General features: G+C 42.4%; 1 long non-coding RNA gene across 2 annotated transcripts; it reads left to right on the top strand.

Moving 5' to 3' along the window:
* Positions 1–313: 313 nt before the first annotated feature.
* On the top strand, positions 314–12,663 carry LOC125081428 (uncharacterized). Of its 2 annotated transcripts, none has more exons than XR_007121678.1 (3): positions 314–374; positions 7,973–8,020; positions 12,446–12,663. It is a non-coding gene; the product is annotated as an uncharacterized LOC125081428 (long non-coding RNA). The 2 variants fall into 2 exon arrangements; XR_007121679.1 differs by having other exon boundaries at positions 340–630.
* The last annotated feature ends 8,594 nt before the right edge of the window (positions 12,664–21,257 follow it).

The raw sequence follows: 21,257 nt of genomic DNA, 5'->3' as shown, positions 1-21,257 counted from the left end.
TCCGCACACAACACAGGGCCAGAGTCTCCTTGTTTAGGGCTGCTGTTAAGGAGTACTTCTGCCAAGCCTGCAACAGACGTGAATCACATCCTGGTTGCTGGGTTTTCAAGTGAGGGAGAAAAGCACAGATAACATGCAGTGGTGTGCAGAACTGTACAATTTTGGGTATAGAACACAATACAGTGGGAAAGACCTGTGTTTCCTGGATTCGAATTCTCTTCATTGCTTCATAGGGAAGAGTACATTGTCTTGGAACTCTTAGAAATCTTTTTCATCCCAAAATGGCTGTCATCTGGAATTTGATTGCATTCCTGCCTTTTGATGACATTCCTGCCCAGATACCATCCCATACTTACAGAATTACATCTCCCTGGGTGGGTCCAGACATCTCTATTTATTAGCACAGGTATCCTGATGCCTGGGTACAGCCTAGGTTTGGGAGTGAAGTGGGATGTCTTACTTATCTCAGTAAGATTCTGTTGAGGACGATGTCAATGGTCATGGGCACAAGGAGCCAGCTCTGCATTGGGAGCTCTGGTTTTCTAACTGAAGACTCATCACATAGATTCTCTAAGACTCTTGCCCATGAAACTGACTCAACCTGTGAAGAAAGAGGCTGAGGTCAAACAGGTTTGCCTAAGTGCTCCCAGGGCCAGAAACCCCTGAACAGAATGGGGCTCAAGAACCACCTCCATGCCAGGTGGGCATTGGATTACTGGTGGGGAGGCGGGGAGGTGGCTGATGGGCTATACTGGATGGGGAGAGTCTTCAATACAACATTCTGCTCAAGTATCCAATTTCAGATATTTATTGATCACTTACTATATGTATGGCTGTGTACCTCAGGGAATGCTGCAAAGATGATAATTCAACAAGACTTTCGTTTGTATTGTGCATGCTGGGGAAAAGGACCATTAGGAGTGAAAGTCAGAAACACAGGGAGTGTATTAGGATGGGCCTTTTAGACACCACCTGGCACTTGGCAAGGCTGATTGAATTGAGATTCTCACCACAACAGTGCTGTCTGCTTGTCTGCCCTAATTTTGGACTTCAATGCTGATGGCTAGCTTTGGGCTTATACAAGTGCATGGAAGTAGCCTGTGTGTGTGTATGGATGAGTATAAGTAGGGCTTCCTCTGTAATTACTACATTCTATGATAAAGAAAACTGTTATTTATCAATCTTAGATAAAATTATATGTAAACACACTCTCAAATTTCCCCTTCTAACCGGACTGCCTTCCCCAAATACACTCTAGATTAGGATTTCTGGATCATGACAATCTGGGACTGTTCCCTGCACCTAGTTCTCTTTCTTCATGGTCTTCCTGTCTCCTTGCAGACCCTGGCTTAAAATTGCTAGCCTTCCCTCTGTAGAATAAAAATTTGAGTTTGAGCCTCAATGTGGTGACCACTGACCTTGCCGAAGGACATTCACAGTGGCTCTGGTCTGGTTGAACATCACTGTACCTGCCGTTCCTTGTTGTACCGTTCTAGTGAGGACACTTCAGTTAGACCCTTTGAAATTGACTATTGGCCTGGTCTCTTTCTCTCTCTTGGATACTAAACTCTGCCTGCTGGGCTGGATTTCCTCCAAGCATCAGCAGCTGGGTCAAGCTGCCTACCACCTGTCTCACCCCAGGAGGGAAGGCCTGGTTTTAAGGTCCCAGCCCCTCCTCAGTCTCACTGTCTTCAGGCTCCTCAGTCCACTCACTTAACTGAGTCATGCCTGGCTGTTTTCCAAGATATAACCCAGATGGAGGGAGAAGTTATATTTTGTTTTTAGGAAGATAGCTCTGTAAGGATCCTTGGAATGATCTACCCACTTTCCAAGAACATTATCTGACACCTCAAAAGAACTACTCATAAATTAATTCATACATGTATTGCCATCACACCCTCCCCCAGTCTTGATGACATGACAGTCATCAGTATTCCCATCTTGTAGGTAGGGAAATGATCTCAAGTTTTCCACCACTAATCACTGCCTGAAGTTTATTTTTTTGCATTTCGGTTCTCAGATTAATCCATGCAGAGAAGTAGTCATGTTTACTAGCAGGAGACACCCATGTGAAGATCTTTTTCCAACCCTGGGCATATATTGTGTAATTAATAAAAACTCTTTGGGTATGCACAGTTCTTTTCATTCCAAAGATTCCCAAAGCACTTTTACAAGCTTAACTTGGGCTAAATATCCCTATTACCTCATCCAGCTCTGAAATGTAGCAACCTCTGGGGGAAATTGTGGCAGCTGCTTAACAACACACAGACATACTGTACTGCAGCATGAACACAGGAGACTGCTCAGTTCACAGCTCTCTTTTATTTTGTATGGTAAGAGATGCAGATCAGGAGAACGGAATCAGGAAATTGCCTGGGAGCACTACCACAGTCTGCATGAACAGGCTCTTCGTAGAGTCTTAGAGGAACAAAGCACATTCACCCAAGACATTCATCACAGCCAAGCAACACTTCTGGAGCTAGTAGGTCAGGGAGGGAAAGGATTGGGCAAAAAGATGTTTCTGCAAGGTAGCCTGGAAGGGTAGCACTTTGTAAAATTTCCTGGTATTTGAGAATTTGAACTCATGCAATTGCTTTATGTGTTGCGGGCGGTGGATAGTGGCGTGGATAGTTTCTATGTTCCTCTCTAGACTGATTCCACACCTCTGTACTCTGCTCTGTTCTCTGAGAGACTGTCCTTTATGGAATGACTCACTGGGGTTAGCCCGGCCCTCTAGTTTCTGGGCTCAGCCAATGGTTGGAAGCAATGATGCTGGGTATTCATTTCATTGCATTGCATTGGGGTATGGTATTCTTCCACCCAAGTCTGCCAGTGCTGTCAGATGGCCCTCTCTTCCAGCTACAGCTGCTCTTTCTGCATTACATAGCCATTCCCTCTCCTTGCCCCTTAAATCTACAATGACGAGAGCTCCTTGATGCTGCTGTCCCAGGGACGTTATTTTCCCTTGTTAATCTTCCTGACAACTTCCCTGTCTCAAGTCACCTTTTCTAAAGAATCCATTTATATATTTGCCTCCTTAAATACCCTATTTGAGTGTGCCACCTGACAATTTATGATGATATGAGAAAGCACAATGAAGAATAAATATTTATTATAATAATTAATTTTAATGAGTTTCTACTTTGGGCCAGATAAGGTTTACATGCTTTACATGTAGAGTCTCGTTTAGTTTACACTTCATGCAACATATATTTTGGTTATATCTGCATATCATGTATAATTCTAGGCTTTGGGCACTAGTGTTCAAAACAGAAGAAGCTTTTGAACTTGTGAAGCTTAAATTATACTAGAGGGGCTCAGAAGGTATGAATTCATACTCCAAGTTTCATGGAAAAAAGCTGGGAATAAGAGAGTGAGAGAAGGGCCATAATTTCATGGGTGGTCAGGGGAAGCTTCTGTACAATGGTGTCATAAGAGCAGAACTGAAAGAAATGAGCCCTGTGGGGATCTAGGGAAAGGTAAGTGTAATTACTGTTTCTGTTTGATGGATTTTAAAAAATGAGGCTCTGAATAGTTAAATGATTCACTGTGATATTCAAGGTTCAATATTAGAAAACCAAGTGATATAATTCACAATATGAAAGGCTAAAGAGAAAAATCACATGATCCTCACAGTAAATGCACAAAACGCACTTAACAGAATTTAAGATCCCTTTATGATAAAACCCTCAGAAAATCTGGAATAAACAAGGACTTCCCTAACATGATGAAAGGCATATAGGGGAAACTTATAGTTGGTATGTCTAATTATTGTATCTTAATGAAAGATTGAATGCTTTCATCCTTGCAAACACTTTTTTCTTTGTAAGCAAAGAAAGTCAGTCTCTGCTCTTAACACTCCTATTCAACATTTTTAGTGGAGTTGTTAGCCAATGCAATAAGGGAAGATAAAGGGGAGAAAAGGCATACAGATGGAAATAAATAAATACATCTGTTTTTATCTGCAGATCAGTGATGGTCTCTGTAGATGCAATGGACTATATGTTTGTGATCCCCACAAATTCGTATGTTGAAACTCTAATCCCAGTGTGCTGGTGTTTAGAGGTGAGACCCTTGGAAAGTAATTGAATCATATAGATGGAGGTGGCATGAATGGGATTTTAAAAAGGCCAGAAAGTTAGCTATCTCTCTTTTTTCCATGTAGTCCACAACCCCAGAAAAGGGCTCTCTCCAGAACCTGACAATGCTGATATTCCTATCTTGGACTTAACAGCCTCCAGAAATATAAGAAATAAATTATTATTGTTTATCAGCCACCTGATCTATAGTACTTTGTTACAGTAGCTCCATCCCAAAGAACTAAAGGATTAAACAGTGCCTATTAAGGCCACAGAAAATTTCAAAATATCTACCAAAAAAGCTCCTATAAATAACAGATAAATTTAACAAGGTCATGGGATACAAAGTCACTATTTTAAAAAGTTAAAAATGAAAATTAAATAATTTGAAGTACCATTTTATAACAAAATATGAAATACTTTATATAATATTAATGTACTTACTATACTTAATATAAAATACTTAACACTAAAAATACCTTCTACTTAGTACAGAATATGTGCCAGATATGAATGCTAAAATTGATTCATGAGTGATATCAAAGTGGGGCTTATCATGATCATGGATTGTAAATCTCTATATTAAGATGTTGATTCATGCCAAATTGATCAATGTAATCCCAATCAACGATTTTTTTGGTAGGAATTGGTAAGCTGATTCCACATCTAAAAGAAAAGGACCTAAAATGGCTAAAATAATATTGAGAGAGAACAAACTTGAAAAATTCATACTAGCTGGTTTCAAGATTTAATATGAAATCACAATAATCAAGACAGCATGGTATTGATGAAATAATAGACAAATGGATAGATGGAATAGAACATAAATACCAAGCAGAAATCTACACATCTACAGTCAATTGATTTTTGACCATGATTCCAAGGTAACTAAATGGAGAAGGAATAATCCTTCCAACAAATGCCTCTAGAACAATGGGTATGTACATGGTATCATTCACTAATATCCCATATCATACAAAACCATGAAAAGTTAATATAAAAAATGACTGGTTTTATATTCAGGGATTAAAGTAACAGTGGATTGGTTTGTAAAAAATAAAAACTCTGAAGAATGGAGGCATAGCAATTATCAAGAGAAACCGTTTTCTCCAGGGCTAAGTTCTAGGCATTGTTAGGGAATTCCTGTGGGTCCTTGGATGGCAAAGAATCACTGTGGTTCTGGGGTGGTGGAACATGCTGGAAAGCTGCCCTGTACAACTTGTTCACAGGATGGTGTCTCCTCAGAGGCACTGGGCTACCCAACTGCCCTTGGGCACGACCAAGGAATGTCACTGGTTGCTTGATGCTCTGACTGCAGTTCCCTGCAGGAGGTAGCCCTGGAGTAGCTGTGTGTACTCCAAGAGGCTGTGGCATGAGCACTCTAAAATCAGAAGGTAAAATCCCTTTTCTCCTGCAGGTTCTTTAGTAACATCTCTTGACAGGGCCTCAATGGAAGCAAAGGAAAAATATTTAATGGGCCTGGATCCATTTTCATAGAGCAGACAAAGAGAATTAATTTGGAGCTGGGAGATAATAGATTGAGAAAGGCACAGACCTAAAATTTTTAGCACTCCCCAAAGAAAACATAGAAGAAATTTGTGTGACTTTGAGGTAAGCAAATATGTCTTAGGACACAGAAAATAGGAATCGTAAAAGAAAAATTGATAAATTGAACATCATTAAAATTAAAAACACTTGCTTTTTGAAAGACACTGTCAAGAAAATGAAAAGCCAGGGGCACCTTGGTAACTCAGTAGGTTAAGTGTCAGCCTTTGGCTCAGGTCATGATCCCAGCCTGGGATAGAGCCATACATCGGGCTCCCTGCTCAATGCAGAGCCTGCTTCTTCCTCTGCCCTTCCCCACTTGTGTTCTCTCTGTCTCTGTCAAATAAATAATTAAAATCTTTTTTTTAATTTTATTTATTTATTTTTTTAAAGATTATTTATTTATTTATTTGACAGAGAGAGATCACAAGTAGACGGAGAGGAAGGCAGAGAGAGAGAGAGAGAGGGAAGCAGGCTTCTTGCTGAGCAGAGAGCCCGATGTGGGACTCGATCCCACGACCCTGAGATCATGACCTGAGCCGAAGGCAGCGGCTTAACCCACTGAGCCACCCAGGCGCCCATTAAAATCTTTTTTTTTTAACTATTTTATTTATTTATTTGACAGAGACAGAGATCACAAGTAGTCAGAGAAGCAGGCAGAGAGAGAGAGGGGGAAGCAAGCTCCCTGCTGAGCAGAGAGCCTGATGTGGGGCTCGATCCCAGGACCCTGAGATCATGACCTGAGCTGAAGGCAGAGGCTTTAACCCACTGAGCCACCCAGGTGCCCCAATAATTAAAATCTTAAAAAAAAAAATGAAAATGAAAAGCCAAGCTTCATACAGGCAGAGATTATTTGCAAAACATGTAACTGAAAAAGGGCTTGTTTATAGCATATATAATTTTCATATATTGTTTGTTAGAAATCAGCCAACCCAATAAATAATGAGCAAAAGATCTGAATAGTCACTTCACAAGAAAAGATTTGCAGACAGCAAATAAACAGATGAATGATATTCAATGTCATTAGTTTTAGGTAAAGACAAATAACAATCAAAACGATACTACATACCATTTGGAATGCCTAAAATTGGAATAAATTGACAGTACCAAGTGCTGGGCGGGGATGGACACCAACTAGAACTCTCATTCATTGCTGATGGCAATAAAAAATACTATGGCCACTTTGGAAAAAGTTCAGAAGTTTCTTGTAAAGTTCAATACCTTCTTGACTTATGACCCAGTAATCTTACTCCTAGGTATTTATCCGAGAAAAATAAAAATATATGTCCAAATAACATTTCTATGTAAATATTTATAGCAGTTTTATTCATAACTGACCCAACCTGGAAGCGACTCTAATATCCATCAACAGGTGAATGCATAAACAAGGTGTGCTAAATCCATATCATGGATTACTACTCAACAATAACAAGGAATTAATTACCGATAAGTGCATTATTAATGGACCTGAAAAGCATTATGTTGCATGAAAAAAAGCTCGACAAAAAATTCTACATAAATATGGTTCCATTTATATGACCTCCTCAGAAGACAAAAAATTATGGGCACAGAAATCAGATCAGTGAATGCTAGGGGTGTGAGATGAGGGAACTGACTACAAAGCCCCACAAGGAATCTTTTGGCGTGATAGAGAAATACTATATCTTGATTACAGGGGTGTATACGTTTGTTAAAACTCATGGACCCGAACTCAACAAAAAGGGGAAAATTTACTGTAAATGAACTATTCCTCAATAAATGGAACTTTAAAAAGTTCAGATTTTTAAAAAATTTACATACAATTGAAATGCACAGATCTCCAGTGTAGCTACTGAAGACCACATTTCGTTAGTATATTATCTTATTAATAGACATCAAAAAAATCCCAGTTTTTTGCTATTATAAATAGAGCTCTTTGAAAACTCAGATACATGGTCCTTGCTGGATATACACCTTCAATTTTTTTGGAGTTGGAATCCACTCAATTCTTAAGCTAGAAATTGCTGGGTTACAGTTTATGTGTATGTTTGGTGGAAACTGCCAAAACTTTTCTAAAGTGGTTGTAAAGCTTTATGATCCCACCACTACATATGAGAATTCCAATTGCTCTACTTTCTCTCCAAAGTTGGTAAAAAAAAAAATAAGAATTGAAAATTTTCACCTTTCTGGTGGCTCTAAAGTGGATTTCATTTTGGTTTTAATTTTCGTTCTCCTGATAAGAAATGATGTTGGGCACCTTTTCACACATTTGTTGACCATTATGATATATTATTCTATGAAATGCCTTTTCAAGTCTTTTGAACATTAAGACAAATGAATTGTTTTTCTTTTTTTCTTATTGATTTTAGAAGTTATTAATATATTCAAGATGAGGGTCCCCATCAGAGATATGAGCTGTAAGTATTCTCTCAGGAGAAATTTTGACTAATTATAGTTTAGATAAGAATATGCTGAAAAACACAGTAAGTGCCTAAAGCATATTAATCTTTTAAAACAAAAGAGCTAATGTAGGAGGAGGTAAAGACTTTGGCTGTCCCTTGCTGTCCCTTAGCTTTGTATACTGGAAGTCAGCTAGATGTTTCCCAGGCCCATTCTCTTTGTTCTCTCCTACAGAAAAATGATATCCCCCAGCCTCCCTTTCAGTTAGCTGGAGCCATATGACCAAGTTCTAACTAAAGGAATGTGGTTGGAAGGGATGCATCTTACTTCCCAGCCTGGCTCATAAAAACCACTTTTTAAAATCTTTTCCCCCAGTCCCCTGAGTAGAGAGAGCCCCCAGGCTCTAGAGGATGGTAGAATTACAAGATGGAGGAGGCTTGGCTCCCTGAATGACTGCATGGAGCAGAGCTTCCCTCACACTCCCTTCCCAACGTAGTTGCCAAATGGACATGATGTGAGTGAATGACCCACTTCTCATGTGTTAATCTGATGTTTTGTGTTTATCTCTTGTAGAAACTGGTATCACTCTAATTAACATACTTGGTATTTAAAACTGTACTTCTGTAATATCAGTACTTTTCCTTACTGTGAAATTCTGCTTTCTGAAGAAATGGGAGGCATCCCTTCATTCCCACGTCATGGCTACCATCAGCATCTCTTTGTCTACAATTATCCCGAGATCGTACTTTTCATCAGTGGAATCATTTGGGGGAGGAACAAAGCAAATAAAGAAATAGAAGATGACTGAATCTGCCCACACTTCCTTAGTATAGCCACCACCCCCATCCACCAATCAGTGGAGCTTCAGGAGGCTGAAGGGATGGAACCCATCTCTATTTAGTTCTGTTTTGCTACTGCAAATGGACATATTTGTCTTTCTCTGACTGATTTATTCTGCTTAGCATAATACACTCGAGCTCCATCCATGCTATCACAAATGGCAAGATTTTGTTCTTTTTGATGGCCAAGTAATATTCTTTTATGTATATCTACCACATCTTCTTTATCAATTCATCAATCAATGGACATTTGGGCTCTTTCTGTAATTTGACTATTGTTGATATTGCTGCTATAAACATTGGGGTGCATTTGCCCCCTTAAATCAGTATTTCTGTATCCTAAATATAATAGTTTTTAAAAAGCCACCCTACTTTATCACCACAGCTGTCACAAGATGCTCATCTACCATTTTATAAGAGAAGGATTCTGAATCCTTCAAAGTTCTCTCTGAAAAAAAATGTTCTCAATCTGAAAAAAAAAACAAAACACCAAAAACACTTCTCTTGAGGGAAATCAAAGCCTGGGGACACCATCCTAAGATTCACTCATTCCTAAGAATGAAACAAACATCAGTGCCTTGTAAAGGAAACTATGTTTGGAGTAGATGCTGTAGAATCAGGCCTGAGGCCCTCATCTATATGATAAATATTGCTGTATGGCAAGCACTTCAGTATTTTTTAAGTCTAAAACAATGACAGCGTATTCTTTCTTAAGGTCCTGTGTGTTTGGTCAGGCTCAGCGAGATGGTTTCTCTGCTCCTCGTTGGTATTTGCTGGGCCTACTCCTGTGGGTTCATCCAGCTGGTGGCTAGGCTGGCCTGGAAGGTTCTGAAAGGCCTGGGTGCTAACGTGGGCTGAATTACCTCAGTTCTTCTTCATGTGGCTCCTCTCTCACAACAGGAGAGCCAGAACTTCTCTATAGAATGGTGAGTTCCAAGAGGTTCATTCTGGAAGGACAAGACCCAGTGGACAAGTGCTTATCAAACCCCTGCTTGCCTCACTCTTGATAATGTCCATTGGCCAAAGCAAGTCACATGACCAAACTCAGAATCAATGTGGGAAGGGATCACTCAGAGGAGAGAGGGCTGGAAGTTATGACCAATGGGGAACCAGTGTCACAGTCTACTACATACTGCTGTGTGGCAGAGCAATGGCCTCATTCAGAGAACTGGACAAAAATGCCCCTGATGGTGGGGATTCATAGCTGAATGTCTGTACATAGGAGCAGATGAGGAAGCAGAATCCCAAGAATAAGTGTGAAGGCTGAAGGGATGTCCACTGTCACCATCCATTGTGTCCATCTGGGGTCATTCTGTGTCATCCAATGCTACAACTCCCAGAAAGGTAGGGTCTGATTTAAAATGTTCCAGTGTACTGCCTGGTATTTCATCAGTTTGGGAACACAGGAGCCCACTGTGGGTGAGTGACAAAACTGTGGAGGTCAAACCAATAGGACGCATTGCTTTGTCACAGCAATACTCAGGACAGCATCCAGCTTGGCCAATGCACAAGTATTGGTGCCAGGCTATCTGTCAGCAGCCTAGATGAACCTTGTTGATTGGGGGAATGGAGGGCTTCTTGGCAAGGCCTGAAAGTTTGGGGTGGAGCGTCATTCCCTGTTCATTTTTAAATCTCATCCCAACTTCACTTCCCAGGGAAGCCCTCTAGGCTCAGTTATTTTAAATTCATTTTAGAATTCCCTCCTCCTTTATTCTGACATGCATTGTTCTTCCTGATTTAAAGTCGGCATTCCTGCTGGCCTCTCAGCTCTGGGCATAGAGGAATCGTCTATCTTGTTCAACACTATATCTTCAGTATCAGTACAGTGGGTGTGGAAATTGAAAATTGAAAACTGCATTCCCTTCTTCCCTTCCACCATCTCTCTCTCCTCTCCCTTTTCCCAGAATCATCTACGTTTGAAACTGCTGATGAAGAAGCAGGTCAATGACCTTGGGTCTCTGACCATGGCCTCTGTTGATCACTGTTATAAGGCGCAATGGCCCCAGGAAGTAGGAATGAAGTAACCATTGCTCTTTGACATAGTCATGTAACTCACATGTCAGTGGGGATGTAGCATCCTTGGGGAGGTAGATGACAGTATCTCAAATCCCCCATTCTCTATGGAATGGGACATGGAGCCAAGTTTCGAATTTCAGTGGGGATTCTTGAAAGTCAGATATTTCCCCAGGTCATCTCAGACTGATTTACTGCTTCCAACGAATCCTGGATCTTTCTCCCATCTTGCACATTTCAGCTGTCCCCGTCTCATCATCCTAGATCTACCCAGAGAGATTCAGGTCCTTTATTTCCTCTATATAGCCCTCATCCCAGTCCATTTACAGTCCTTAATAAAGATTGATGGTATAAGCATGGGGGTTATAACAGGGAGTAGCACAGCAGGTAACTTAAGACTGTCAGACTTCACTCATTTTAGAGCCTTCTGGTACCCCTTCTCCTGGGACCCCAACCCTACTGAGGAATGTGCACTGACCAGTGTCCTGCTAGTTCCAGCCTCAACTTCTTTTTGGGTTTCATCGCTCCTCCTCTGCCTCCTCCTTTCCACCCTTCTACTCCAAACCCCCCTTTCAAAACAATTTACTTTTATTTTTAAGAAAGTTTCCAACTTTTTTGAGTTACATGAAATGCACAAAACTGCACATACTTAAGTGTATAACTTACTTCATCAGTCTTGACAGACATGCACCCCCCTGCAACCATCACCTCTCAAACAACATTTCCATCACCCCCTAAACATGCCTTGTGGCCTTTTCCATCCATTCCTTTCTCCACCCCATCCCCAAGCAACTGCCGATCTGCTTTCTCTCTCTTTAAGTTAGCCCATATTTCTAGATTTTACGTAAATAGAATCTTGTAATATGGTCTCTCTTTTTTGGCTTGGCTCTTTCACTCAGTGTAATAACTTTGAGATTTATCCACATCGTGTGTCCATCGATAGTTATTTGTCTTTACAGCCTACAGCATTTCATTGTATCACACTCCACAATTTATCCACTTACGCATTGATGGATTTGGGTTGCTCTGGTTTGGGCTATTACAAATTAAGTTCCGGTGAACAGTCATGTGCAAGTCCTTGGTTTTCATGCTTTTATTTCTCTATGGTAAGTACCTATCAGAACCATCTCATACTTCCGCCAGCCATGGAGGAGTTTCAGTTGCTCCTCATCTTAGGCCAACAGTTGCTACGGTCAGTCAATTTCTAGTTGAGCCATCTTAGTGTGTGTGTGTGTGTGTGTGTGTGTGTGTGTGTGTGTTTTAAGCACAAGAGTTTAGCTGCCTCTTGGCTTCATTCCTTCAGAAGCTGAGCATATGCTTAGGTTTACAGGGAATAATGCCAGGTTATACGTGTTGGCCCAGGGACTTTCTTAATTGTATCTGCTCTTCTCCTCCCCTGCAGTGTCCTGGTTTGCATAATAAGGTACCTGATTCCTCTACCTCTAGCCCAACTGGCAGTGGCCCCAGGCTATACTTCCACATTCACAGAGGCCCATCAAGGTGTTGTGTTAGCAAAGACCTTTCTATAAAAGGAATTTTCCTGCTTTTCTAAAACATTTCTTTTTTTTTCTTACCATGCTGGGATTACAGGAAGAAAGGACAGATGCTCTAACCTGGTGCCCCCTGGGACCATCCTTGCATCCAGGAGAAGAGCTTACCAGGGAGAAGAGGAAGCCAGCCCAGAGGAAGGAGTGTGAGCATGGAGGGAGTCAATCATGTGGGCATGACATCATTTGAGTCCCTGGATCTCTGTACCTCCTGTTTGATATTGCTTGTGCCCTGAAAACTGCTCTGAAAAATAAGGCCTATTAAAGCAAACATTTAAATTTTTCCATTATTTTAATATATGCAGTTTTTATTTCCCCTTTGACCCAGAAGTTGTTTTAGAAGGTCATTATAAAATTTCTACTTGGAAGAATTTTTTATTTAAATCTTTACCATTATCTGTAATTTTATTTTACTGATGACAGACGTGTTTTTCCAAATATATTAAGATTTAATATGTGGCTTAAAATTAAATAATTTTCTAAAAATTTTTCATGGACGTTAGAAATAAAGTGATACTTGCTGTTTAAAAGATAAAAAATTAGGGGTACTGGGTGGCTCTGTCGGTTAAGCCTCTGCCTTTGGCTCAGGTCATGATCTTGGGGTCCTGGGATCAAGCCCCACATCAGGTTTTCTGCTCAGAGAGGAGCCTGCTTCCCCCTCTCTCTCTGCCTGCCTCTCTGCCTACTTGTGATCTCTCTGTCAAATAAATAAATAAAATCTTAAAAAAATTTTTTTTAAAGGTAAAAAATTAAAAACGTATCTTTCAAATAATTGTAATTCATTGCATTAATAAGATTTCTTGAAATCTTTTGAAACATTTGTCTACTTGCTTAACAAAGGCTGAGTGAAACTTTTATTTCTTTTAGTATCCTGGTTTTGTCATATTTTCTATCTCTATTTTTAATTTAAATTTCCAGACAGATAATACTGTTTGCCACATAAATCTTTATGATTGATTTGTCTTTTTGTGAATTGTACTTTTACAATTTAAAATGATGGCTGTCTCATTTCTACCTGTAACATGAGTGATTTTGACCTTAAACTTTTCTATTGCTGTTTGTGTTTGTTTGGCATATGCTTAACTTTTGCCTTTGGCTTCTTTTATTTACTTGTAGGATATGAATGATTTTGGCTTTTTAAAAATTAACATATAATGTATTATTTGCTTCAGGGGTACAGGTCTGTGAATCATCAGTCTTACACAGTTTGCGGCACTCGCTGTACCACATACATACCCTAAGATTCTGATGCTGAAATTATTCCACCGTTAGCTAGGAAAGCCTCTTCAAATGCCCTGTGTCCTTTGACACAATTTCAAGATGATCCAGGCTTACGTTGTACATTTCCACATACAGGAATCAGATCTGGAATTGGGAATTTATCCAAGAATGCCTGATTCCCTTACATGGGAAAAAGTATTTAGAGAAAACAATCAAGGCACATCATAATTTTATGACTTCAGATAACTGACCAGCTGCCTGGTGAACTTGCTTTGGTTAGAAATTATGCCTTCCCTACGATTGCCTATTGAGACACAAATAAATGCCTTGGCTTTATGGAAACAGACTGTGAAAGGCTCATCCATCGATTTCTCAGGTGTCCAGATTGATTGGATAATTAACTGTTTGGATTGGAGGGAGGAGACAAATTTAGGGACCCCTACTCCTCTGCCATCTTAAGTCCTCTGACTGTGAAACCCTCTTGACATTTTTGTGACAGTGTTTTAGATAAATAGGTAGAACATTGGAACATTTGACAATAGAAAATAGAAACCAGTGTACAGCTCTATTAAAGAATGTGACTTGCCTGTCTTGGGTAGAGACAAAAAGAAGAAACAAACATGGCTGCCAAGGAGCCAGCAGGGCCCGCATGGGAAGGATGTGTTTACTCCCCATGTACCATGCTTGAATTCTATAGACTTATGCACGGTGACATACAGGTCTTTGACCGACTACGTCTTATTTGTCATTATTCATTTATCAGGCACATATCATGTGATAAATTTCTTTATTACTAAATAAATTGAGAGATGCTACCAAAGATCCAGTTTTTGGTGGGGGCAGGGAGGAGACCAAAGTAACTTATGGGAAATGCATAGTTTGCTCTGTATGTTTTTTTAAACCCCATCCTCTTTGCAGTTTCATATAGTTAAAATGTGCCTCTTCAAAAAATATTTCCATGTGTGATTTAGGAAAAAAAAAATTGAAAACAAAGCCTAAACTCAAGTCATATTTAGTTGCCAGATTAAATATGAAAATCATTAAAAGACAAATTATTTGAGACAATGATGACTCCTCAGGAAATTTGTTACAAATGAAAAGAGTAGTAGGGAAAGTACTTTTAATATATTCTCTTTCAAAAAAAAAAAAAAAAAATTCTCCAAGCCTTTGTTCTTAAGGAAGCAAACTGCTGGTTCACTTCCCTGAAGTCACTGATAAAACCATGCGAGAACATCAGAGAGAAAAAACGAATCCAAGATAGGTGCCATCCCCAAGGGAACAGAATGCTTCTTTGTTTTACATTTCCATTGGAAATCTGGAGATTTTGCATGCAAACATCTTATTTCATGGCGCTGCTTCTCAAATTGAGAGATTAAATCTAGCTCCGCGTAAAGGTTTTTCAATAAAGTGGGGTTGCACGGTCTTCTGTTTATGGAAAATTGATGCGTCGTCTGATATGGTTTCAATTGCTAACTTTGGTTTCGCAAAAGCTGGAAGGAATTTCAACCAACCATTATCTAATCAAGAAAATATTTCCTACCTATCTTGTCTTCAGCATGACTTGCCGCCAAATGTCGTTTTTGCTATTGTAAATCACTATGCATTTCAATGAGCAAAATGGACTCTCTGGTTTTGTTAGAAGAGGGACAAATTATTGAAACCATCCATCATTATCAGCGGGATACCCCCCCATTTTGAGTACATTGCAGAGTGATTATGACATAATTTAATGTTAGGTGGGTTATACGACTTCAAGTAGAATTTTCGCAATCTTGAAACACAGTTACATATTATCATAATTCCCCTGGACCTCTTGTTGCCACCTCACCCCGGCTCCACAGTCAAGCCTGCACTTGGGGTGTTGATTTCCCTATAAAATTCACGGTGACTTATGATACCAAAATTCCACCTGGTCTAACATAATATGAAGTGCCGGAAGAAGGAAACTAAGTGTGAGTTGTGCAGGATTTGGGGGGGGGGGGGGCTTTTCACAGAAAAAGAAAGTTACCTCAATCTATCCAACGACCAGTTCCCCATGTGCCCAGGGTTTGGGAAAGCATGCCGTGTTTATAAGGTGGCTTCTGTCCCCAGAAATGCGGGTACCCCATCTTCCGGTTTCCCGAGGACCCCAGTGTGCATCCAGGAAAGAGGGCCTGGCTGAGGAAGACGGTGGCGATGGGCCCTGGAGTCCCCCTGGAATTCGGGTTCGGGGAGCCAAGGCAGATTCTGGAGCTGCCTGGCTCTGGGCCCTGCTTCCGCCCCTCATCAACCTGGGACCAACGTCTACCAGTATTTGTGCCTGTGCTTCTGTCCGGTGGGAAATGGTTTCAAACCAGAGTTTTAGATGAGTAACAGATGGACAGCTTTGGCTCACGTGACAAGTACTATCTACACGACAGCTCTCTGGATTTATGACTGAAGCTTCCCTGAGGACCAGGACATGCCACCAGCATTGTTCCCTCCTTCCTTCAACAAACACGTGTGTGTGTTTACCGTAGAGATACATAGTGTTTGCTTTTTAGCTTAAGTGAACACAACCATGCTGTCTCCGGGGAGGAGGAACTATTTATTTTATTTTTATTTTAATTTTTAAAAAGATTTTATTTATTTATTTGATAGAGAGAGACACAGCGAGAGAGGGAACATAAGCAAGGGGGAGCAGGAGAGGGAGGAGCAGACCTCCTGCTGAGCAGGGAGCCTGATGCAGGGCTCAATCCCAGGACCCTGAGATCATGACCTGAGCGGAAGACAGACGCTTAACCAGCTGAGCCACCCAGGTACCCGCATAGAGCCAGCTCTAAGGAGGGAGCTGAACCAGAAAAGACAGCATGGCTGCTGTGAGGGAGAGAAGAGGTCATGCTTGAGAAAGCCCCAGCCCTGGCTTTGGTGGGCCCTCCCTCCAAGGGCCCTGGGGCCTTAGTCTGGTCTAGGGGTTCTTTATGACCAGAGGTTGTTCTGATCCCTCTACACCAGGCCTCAAAGTCAGAGCAGCAGGGTGAGGCAAAGAGAGGCCTTGACCTTGGATTCCTCCCCACTGTGGGCCAGCCATGGGGCCAGTGTGGTGGGAACAAAGTGATCCTTGCAAGTAAAGACCAAATCCATTTATTAAGGTTTGTAGGAGTGGTGAGAGCTGGGAGAGCCCAAGACAGAGCCCAAGTTCAACACCTTAGAAGGAAGCGTCAGATACCAACACAGTCCGAGGTGGGGCAGGGCAACGCTACCCAAGGCCCGATGGACGGGCAGGGGGTGGGGGGGTGGGGGGGGGGCGGGGGGTAGATCCTTCCCCCGACCCACAGATGATGAAATTCCTTCTTCCCTAGGCAAATGGAATCTTAACGACATGGTTTCCAGTAGCGGGTGAATTAAATCTCCAAGGCGGCTTTAATTACTGACTCCGTTTTGAGTAGATGGGTCAGTGGTTTTCTAAGTGTGGTCCCTGGACCAGCAGCATTGCCCGAGAACCTGGTAAAAATGCAAATTCTCAGGCCCCATCCCCCGTCCTAGAGGATCAGAAATTCGGGGGATGGGCCCAGGGGTTGCGTTTTAAGCCCTCCAGCGGATTTTGATGCTGCCGATCACCGTCCTACATGAGGTTGTCAAATGTGTCCATGTGTTTTCAATGTTCCTGCCGCCTGCGTTCCAGTCCTGGGGGGCTGCGGTTTAACCAGCAGGCCTGAGGTCTGGGCTTTGGGAGTTTTTATGCTCATGGGCGATCTAACTAACGTGAGGGCTAGTTTGGGAATCACTAGGTCAGACTGAGATGCATTTCTCTCCCGCACAGTGGCGGTGCATTTATAAAGGACAAAGACAATGCCCTCCCCTCCTTAGGACAGACAGGACAGCTTACTTAGAATCTCATGAGTTGTCTTTTTGGTTCCTGCTCCCTCCAACTTGGTGCTTCCCCTTCCTATCCTGGCTCTGACTTATCCCCACCACGCACTCTTACCTTTGGATATTTCTTGAACCGCGCTTGTCCAGCCAAGGCTGTATCCCAGTGGCTGCTGTGAGCAGAGAGAAGAACTGGCCTGTGAAGGAGGTGGGCTTTCCCCAGGCTGCCAGTCATCAGGGAGGGGGCTTCAGAGAGGACACCCCAGTTGGGAAGGGGGGCCTCTGCATAGCAGACATAACCAGCTTAAGACTCAGTGATCTGCCCCACAAAGCCGAGTGGGGGGCCAGCAACCATCAGGAACATCTCTAAGGAGGTTTGCAGCTTGAGGGCAGAAGCTGGGCAGTGAGGGTTAGCTACACGCTTTGGACCCTGCTGGGGAGCTCGCGGCAGAGGAACTGGACTTAGTCCCACTAAAAAGAATTTTGGGTTTTCTTTCAGAGGTTGGGCACCTCCCCCACCTAGCTCCCTCTGGGACTGCGTAGTTCCTAGCCCAAGCCTGACAACTGATTTCCTCAGCAAGCCACACACTCCAAAACCCTCCTCTCCTTCCTTCCCCCACCCCACATTCCATCAGCTTAGGGAGATCTGAAAGGTTGTGTGATCCTCACAGGATCAAATTTGCACATTTTCCAAAATGCATTGCAGCCTGTGGGACACGCACCCGCTGTGGGAGCAGGGGGAGGGGGCGGGTGAGGGGCAGGTAGGGGTGGAGATACAAGAAGACACTTTTTGTTCCCTTTGAAACACTCCAAATGGGCGGCTGTCTACAACGGTGTGTCATGAGCAAAGTGACTCCACACAGGATTACTTGGTGGTTCCTCTTGGCAACCACAGAATTCTGAGAATACAGACCCTCGACAAGTGGCACTGGCCCCCCAGAGGCCTTCAGTTCTAGTGCATAAGGCAATACAGATAACACAGTTTCCTTGGTGCTGTGTGTGTGTGTGTGTGTGTGTGTGTGTGTGTGTGTGTGTGTGTCTGAGAAAGAGAGAGAGAGAGATTTGGAGGGACTCTTCAACCCAGCTGCTCTGAAGCCAAAATCCCCTTCAGGAATAGGAATGGTAATGGATGAGGCTGTTCTGCGACATAAACTAAAACATATGCCTGCATATGAAACTGGCCTTCGGTGGTGCCTGGGTGGCTCAGTCGGTTAAGCGTCTGCCTTCAGCTCAGGTCATGATCCCGGGGGTCCTGGGATCAAGCCCCGCCTCGGGCTCCCTGCTCAGCCGGGAGCCTACTTCTCCCTCTCTGCTACTCCCTCTGCTTGTGTGCTCTCTTGCTCTCTCTCCTTCTCTCTGTCAAATAAATAAAATCTTTAAAAAGGAAAAGGAAAGAAAAGAAAAGAAAAGAGAAGAGAAGAGAAGAGAAGAGAAGAAAAGAAAGGAAAAGAAAAGAAAAAAGAAGAAAAGAAAAGAAAAAAGAAAAGAAAAGAGAAAAGAAAAGAAAATGGCCTCCGGGAACTGTAGTTCTCAGGCGTAGGGATTGAGCAGTTGTCTGTGGAGCTTGGAGCTGAGACCCTGAAGGCAGACGGGACATGGAGCTTTGTGATGGGGGAACTGGGGAAGTAGCCGACCCGGAATGAAGTCCCAACCAGCACTCGGTGTGTTGGACCAGTGAAGAGCCAGGAGCCACACACCTGCGTTATCTACAGATAAGCTCCCTCAGGGAGGGTTGGGTGTGTCCTGGAGGGAGGGGGCTCTCCTCCATGGGTCGTCCTGGGAAGAAGTCAACCAGGTGTGGGCCAGAGTGTCTGAGGGAAGGCACACCTCTTTCCCCCACGCTGCTGTTTCTCACCACAGCGAGGAAGCCCTGTCAGTGTGCCACCCGGCTCCACTCAGGCCACCACCCCTCTGCCCTCAGAGAAGTGACATCTGACTGTCTCTAGCACAGCTGAGGGGACAGTTCCCAGTCCACACTCAGTACTGGACACCCGATGGGCTGCAGAGAGAAGCCACGTTCTTCAAGGTCAACTGTATCAGTAAAAAGGGAAGGTATTTTATCTTCCACTAGCTGATGCTTTTGTCTAATTCCTCAGGTGGCTCAGAGCTTGGGTGGCAAACAGCCGTCTACCCTGTCAGGTGCTCTGAAACCCCAGTGGGGTTTCAGGAATGGGAAATGAGGATTGAAAAGTGAATCACAGAAAAAATGTTCTGCAATTAGATGGCCATGATGGTTGCACAACTCTGTGAATATACTTTTTTTTTTAAAAGTACCGAATTGTACAATTTAAGATGGTGAATTTTAAAGTAGGTGAAATTTATCGCAATAAAAATAAACACATAAAATTTTAAGGTTTTTATATGCGAATCATAAATGGGATAGGAGGAGGGGGGATTCTCTCTCTCTAGGAGCTTCATGGAGTTTGGGTCTCGTATCTGAGGCAAGAAAACCCATGGAGTTCTCCTCAGCTGGGAGAGGAGCTGGGCCAGGGTACCAAGGGAAGAAACTCCTTGAGGACACCACCAATGTGCTCCTTGCATGTCCATATCCAGCAATTGTCGTTTGTCAGTCTTTGTGATATTTCCTTTATTTATCCATGAAATTTAATTAACATCTCATAGAACATTCTAGTCTGGTCAGTGGAGTCAAGTCTGTGCCCACAGTGGAGACACAGCTGTGAGCAGGGAGCAGCCATCCGGCTGGAGACCTCGAGTAACCCCTTATAGAGGAGTAAGCCATGTCCCAGGGGATGACAGGAACCATGTGGAAAACGGACCACTGGCTGAGGTGCTGGCACCAACCAGCAGGAGTCCCAGAAACACCTGATGGTGAGAAGATCCTGGAAGGGCTGAAATATCTGCTCTGTGTTGTCAAAGGGCTCATGGAGCTTTGAGCTGCTTTGGGCAGGAACAGGAACTATTCTCTCGATTTTTTTTTTTTTATACTCTCAATTTTTAGGCACCTGTTGACTAATTTATAATTATAATTTAAATGTAAATTTAATTCATGGCACATTTACTTTTTTGAAATTTATGTCTTCCCCTAATAATAGAGATTAGGTGGTAACTGATTTGCTATGTTTAAACAGTCTTCTCTAACAATTTATTATTTATGGAGATTTTATTATTTGTCAGAGAGAGAGCACACACAAGCAGGGGGAACAGCAGGCAGAAGGAGGAAAAGGGTCCCCACTGAGCAAGGAGACAGATGTGGAACTTGATTCCAGGACCCTGAGATCATGACCTGAGCTGAAGGCAGAGGCTTAACTGACTCAGCCACCCAGGCATCCCTTCTCTAATGTAATTTAAATGCTCATATATTTTGCCATTATGTAGGATTACTATGATTTAGACAAAGAATTGAGACATTGAAGAGTGAAATTGAATTCAATATATATATTGAATATTCAATATAATTTTTTAAATTTAGGTTTAATTAGCCGACATATATTCCATCATTAGTTTCAGATACAGTTCAATGATTCATCAGTTGCATAAAATACCCGGTGCTCATCACATCACATGCCCTCCTTAATGTTCATCACCCAGTTACCCCATCTCCCCACCTACCTCCCCTCCAGCAACCCTCAGTTTGTTCTCTAGAGTTAAGAGTCTCTCATGGTTTGTCTCCTTCTCTGATTTCTTCCCATTCAGTTTTCCCTCCTATCCCCTATGATCCTCTGTGCTGTTCCTTATGTACCATGCATCAGTGAGAGCATATGGTAATTGTCTTTCTCTGACTGACTTCTTTTGCTCAGCATAACACCCTGCAGTTCCATCCACATTGGTGTAAATGGTCCATCTTC

Source organism: Lutra lutra, chromosome 11 (genome assembly GCF_902655055.1).
Source record: "Lutra lutra chromosome 11, mLutLut1.2, whole genome shotgun sequence".
In the NCBI taxonomy this organism is placed as follows: domain Eukaryota; kingdom Metazoa; phylum Chordata; class Mammalia; order Carnivora; family Mustelidae; genus Lutra; species Lutra lutra.
Note: the sequence above shows the minus strand (reverse complement) of the source record. Positions and strands in the feature narration are given on the sequence as shown.